The 5898-nt window shown below is 42.1% G+C and overlaps 1 protein-coding gene across 1 annotated transcript in view; it reads right to left on the bottom strand.

The window, feature by feature from the left end:
• LOC106883328 (colorectal mutant cancer protein) overlaps positions 1 to 5898 on the bottom strand; it is a 15707-nt gene that overhangs the window by 8808 nt on the left and 1001 nt on the right. The window lies entirely within an intron of this gene.

The raw sequence follows: 5898 nt of genomic DNA on the forward strand, positions 1-5898 counted from the left end.
AAAAGGCTTCACACAGACACACGACTTCAGATTTATATATTAAGATATATATATACATATTGTCTTTTTTCTTTTTATCTTTTTACTTTTTTCAGTCATTTGACAGTGGCCATGCTGGGGCACACTTTGAAGGAGTTTTAGTCAAACAAATTAACCCCAGGACTTATTTTTTAAAAATCTGGTACTTATTTCATTGGCCTGTTGCTGAACTGCTAAGTTATGGTGATGTAAACACACCAACACCAGTTGTCTAGCGGTGGTAGACACACACACACACACACTCACAGATATATACATACATATATATATGATGGGTTTCTTTCAGTTTCTGTCTACCAAATCCACTCACAAGGTTTTGGTTGGCCTGAGGCAATAATAGAAGACACTTGACCAAGGTGTCATATGATGGGACTGAACCCAGAAACAAGTAGTTGGGAAGCAAGCTTCTTACTACACAGGGAAGCTTGCACCTAATACACAAACACACACACACACACACACATATATATATATATATATATATCGGAGTAATTGCACTAAGCAGTGTTCACGTATAATCACAATTTAGGTTAGTTGAAATATGTTTGTCAGTTCGTTCAGGGTTGCCACTCTTAGGTACGTCTGATTGACAAGAGTCAATAAACTTGAAACATCGATGTCTCAGATTCCTGAGAGAGGGTGACACTGAATGAACGGGGTGTTTTCACACCTTTTACCATAAGAGAGCATTTTTTCTCCACAGTAACTGCAGTGTATTTGCTTTCAACTAACCTAAATTGTGATTATACATAAACACTGCTTAGCGCAATTACTCCAATATTTTTCTTGATCGAGCGATCTACTATCGCAAATCAGTCAATGTGTTGGCTGAATTATATATAATGTTATATGCTTTATCAGTTTGTTCAGGGTTGCCCATCTTAGCTACATCTTGTTTGGCTGCTGCTGCTTTTGTGAGTTCTTTCTGTTAAATTAATGTTTATTTGTTATTGCACTGTTTGTTGCATTTGTTGGAATTGAACTGTCATTGTTCTGTGAACAGTAATTTTCACCCTACAGGGCAGAAAATTGTGCTATCATTATTGTTAGGAAAATGATTACTGTTGGACTGTTTTTATGAACTCTGTTATTTTTCACCCATTGCAGGGTAAAAATATTTAGTTTGGCAAAAATTATTTTTTGCTTGAAAAATTTGTGGTTTATTTCCTGTTGAAGGAAGCCATTTTTGCAAATGGAGCTTAACTTTTTGTCGAGAGATTTCCCCGAAATGGAAAAGATATTTAATATTGAAAGCGTGCAACAACGGAAACAAGGAAAAATCCAGTTTTTCGGCCGCAGTGGGCGATAACATGATTGAAATGAATGTTACTATGGAACAGTTGTTTAAGTATTGTAATATAATTAAGAAAAATGGTAATGATACCAAATTACTGCCCCTGCAGGAAATGGTACAAAATTTAGTGGCACGAACAGTGGTTTATAAGATATACAATATAAAGGAGAAAAGAATTATGTCAGTAAAGAATTGTCACCAATTTTAAATCAAATTACTTACATAGGACATCATATAAGGAGTGCCACAATAGAAGCACAGAACCATGAAAATAACAGTGGAAGAAATACCAGCGGGGTACAATGCGATATGGATAGTGGCAGCCATAATTTACAATATGGCGGAAAAGATGGGAATATTGCAAATGAAGAAAAAGGAAGCTGTGAATTGGAGAGGACAGAGTCTTGAGATGCTGGTACAGGCTTCAAACGAAGTGCTAGAAACACTGCCCGATAGAGTTTTATAAGGGAGGGGCTGAGCGTCAGAGTTGCAGTCGTGGAACATAGGCCTTGATGCTACAAGTGTGGCTCACAATGAGAGGAAAAAAAAAAAAAGAGTGAAGCCCCTCCTCAAAAAGAAAAGAACACCAAGAAAAGAAAAAAAGAGAAAGAAAAAAGAACAGAAAAAGCAGAAGAAAAGCAGGCAAAAGAAGAGAAACAAAAAACCCAAGGAAAAAACTGAAGACACAACTCCAATGACAGAAGAGGTGATGGATTTTACCACAGTCACATCACACAAGAGAAAAAAGGCCCAAGCCCTAGACTCCCCTCCCCAGACAGAAAACAAGCAAACACACTGCAGACACACAGGAAAAAAACGCCCTACACCACCCCCATGTTAAAAACTCCTTGCCAAACCCCTCCACAAAAGAAAAGAAAAATAATTTCTTTTAATGAAAAAACAGTGATAACAACAATAATTCGAGCACATCACAAGGCTCGTGTATATAAAGCAACAAAAGACATACCACCTCATATTACCGTTGTGAGAATAAATGTGGGGTTGTTTCAAGAATTGAGAGGGAGATACCCCCGATGACATTAAAGACGTAAGCCAGGAGATGGTGGACAAAAAGTTTTTGGTTAGCTCAGCAGCTACACTGCAGAAAGAAGATGGGGAGGATGCCAAATTTGTGCAGCCCTTCCCCAAACTTAAAATATAAGTAACTTTTACCATGGAGATTAAGTTAGGTTGCATAAATGTGCATGGCCTGAGGTTGAAATGGAAACGAACTTGTCTCCTGAACGACCTTAGGTCACTAGATATAGATGGCTATGAGAAATTTAATTCTCCTAGTCGGTGAGGAGGTGGGAGTGTAGTGGTCCTTCAGGTTGGTAGCTGTCTACACTCTTAAAGAGTGTAGACTCTTTAGGAGTGTAGACAAGCTGGTTTTTTTCTGGGACCTGGAGAACTTCTTAGTGACATCAAAAACTCTAGTTTTACTAGGAGACTTTAACACTATTCTCGATGCACGGGTGGATAGTGTTGACTTGATTAATAGGGGAGACCCTGGCCTCAACAGGCTACTAGGAAGCTATAACCTAGTAGACCGATATAGACTGGATGAACCGCTCATTCCACAGTGGACGTGGACTAATAATGACAGTTCACACAAATCTTATTTAGATAGGATATTCGTTTGAGATAGAGATAGGAATATGTTTAGTTGTCCACGCTTTTGTTGTGTCCCTTACATGGATCACAAGTTTGTGACATGTAAGGTGTACTAAGATAAGTGTCATAGGCAGGGACCAGAGTACTGGAAGATGAACAAGTCTATTTTGACTTGTAAAACCTTCCGTGCCCATGGAGTTAGTGCAGAGGGCATTATGCGGTGCCATCAAGCAAGCCATTTGTTCTGAGTCTGTTAAATTTAGTAATCAGCTAAGTTTAGAGAAGACTAAACTAGAAGGGAACCTAATTAAGGAATTAGATGAGGCCATGGAATCTGGCTCTACATCCAGAGTGATGGCAGCGAGAGTGGTTTTATTCCATCATCTCAAAGCCAAACATGAAAGGTGTAGAGTCTGAGATAAGCTACATGCAGTGGGGAGAGAGGGTATTAACGTTGCCGGATGGGCACGTCGTGTGGAGGGTTGGAGATGCAGAGAAGCCTCTATAAAGTCTTTAACAGACGGACATGGGTGTGCGTTTGAAGGACAGGAGATGCAAAAGGCTTTTCACCAGCATTTCACCCAGTTGTTCAGGGAGAGCGGCCCGTCGGATCATAGGAAGTCCCTGAGGGACTTCCTTGCCGGTGGGCCACAACTCTCGGCATGGGAGGCAGAATGCTGTGAAGGGCCAATTACAGCTGCAGAGGTTGAAAAGGTGCTGGCTACGTGTGCCAGGGCTGGATGGTCTGCCCTTTTAATTTTATCGTAGTATGCTGGACTTGTTCAGACACTTGCTGGCCTGCGTCTGGCAGCAGAATGGGAGGATTCCCAGCTCTGTGAGTCGGGGAGTGGTAACGCTGATCACAAACCACCCAAGCAAGGGGAATCATATTAGTAATTTTAGGCCCATAACTCACTTAATGTAGAGTTAAATATTTTGACCAAGGTGCTTGCAAAAAGGTTGACGCATGTCATGGAGAAACTTGTAGGGAAGGCGCAGACATGCACCATCCCAGGCAGGTCAATCCAGGACAATCTTCATCTCTTACGCTACACCTTCGATAAGGTTGGTAAATTATCTGGTAAAGGTGGGACACTGGTCCATTTAGACCAAAGTAAAACTTTTGATAGGGTAGATCACCTGGTGGCGGTCCTCTGGGTGGTTGGGCTAGGCTGAGATTTCTGTGGTTGGATCACTGCCACTTATGGCAGTCCAGATAAATGGTTACTTGTCGGTGCCGTTTGAGATCAAGCGCTCGGTTTGTCAAGGGTGCCCTCTGTCTCCGCTTCTGTATGTACTGACTCTTGAGCCATTGCTGCAGAAGTTGGAGAATTTGGGGGGCATCACCAATGAAATTGGATGTGGTAAGTCTGTTTCTGCATATGCAGATGACATCACCATGTCCAATGAAGCTCAGCTACCTTGTGTAGAGGATGTAATCAAAGGATACAAGACGGTGACAGAGGCAAAAGTTAACAAGGACAAGTCCATCCTCTTGCGGCTCGGCACTCGGTATACTGTCAAGAACTGCTTAAGGGTGGGTTAGGGATGTCATGGCTAATGATGTGCAGGCATGCACTGAGGCTAAGGCATCTCTGGTTCTACCTAGATGGTGGCCAGGTGTGGAATTCACAAGTGGAGGAATTCTTTCCATGACCAGCCTCCTTGGAGGAATTCAAACTCAATTTTATTAAAAGACATAATACGACTGAATGACAAAAGGAGTGCCGATAGGCACTTGTGCTAATCCACAAGGCAGGCAAAGCTGGCAGCGGGAATTTTATAAAGGGCTGGTAGTGTTTAAGAGTGATGACGTCCTAGGAGGGACTCTGGGGCTTGAGGAGAACCAGCTAGCCAACCTATTCCAAAGAACTTTCAGGCCGAGGTACTTGGATAGCTACCAAAAATTCCTGACCTGGCAGTGCTACAGGAACACGTTACCTGTTCGTGAAAAATTGTCCAGGCATGGAATATCAGTGCCATTAGCATGCCCAAAGTCCAGGCAGGACGATGAAACTGTCCTGCACACTCTTGTACAGTGCTCAGAGCTTTCGGGTTTGATCATTTATGTAGAACATGTGTTGTTGCATTTAGGAAGAGTACAGCTATCAGCTGAGTCTATGATAAAAATTGTACCATCAACTAGACTATCAAAGGAAGGTGAGGCATGCTTTTTGTGTACAGTTGCAGTGTTGAAAGAGTGTGTATGGAGAACTAGAATGCAATGACTTGTGACAGGATCCTTCATCTCCGGCCCTGGCTTGCTGTATTACTTCAGATATCATCTGAAGAGCAAGATAGGGCTGGAAAGGAGACACCTGTCATGAAGTATATTCAAGAAAAGATGCAAGGAAGTTGGGCGTGAATGACCCTACTTAATCTCATTCTAGGTAAAAGCAAGGTGTAGCTACTAGACTTCATGGTTAATGTGTAATGTGTAAAAGGTACAAAAATTAATGTGTAAAAGGTACAAAAATTTTAAAATTCTTATATACATCATCTGATTTTTAAACCCATTATAATATGAACTCATAATTGCATTATTTCTTTGTAATGTCCTGTATTGTCCTATTTTATGTAAGACAATGATTATCATAATAAAGAATCACCTCTTAGGTATATCTGATCCCAGGAAGACCTGGGCTGAGGTGGTGAGGCAAGACCTTCGTACATTGGGCCTCACCGAGGCGATGACTACGGACCGAGACCTTTGGAAATGGGCTGTGCGTGAGAAGACCCGGCAAGCCAAGTAAGATCGTTGCCAGTGCCCCTGGACTGGTTCTTGTGCGGGTGGCACATGAGATGCACCATTTTGAGCGTGGCCGTTGCCAGTACCGCCTGACTGGCTCCTGTAGGATTTTCGAGCGAGATCGTTGCCAGTGCCCCTGGACTGGCTTGTGCGGGTGGCACATAAAAGACACCATTTCGAGCGTGGCCGTTTTCGTGCGGGT

Source organism: Octopus bimaculoides, chromosome 28 (genome assembly GCF_001194135.2).
Source record: "Octopus bimaculoides isolate UCB-OBI-ISO-001 chromosome 28, ASM119413v2, whole genome shotgun sequence".
Taxonomy (NCBI): domain Eukaryota; kingdom Metazoa; phylum Mollusca; class Cephalopoda; order Octopoda; family Octopodidae; genus Octopus; species Octopus bimaculoides.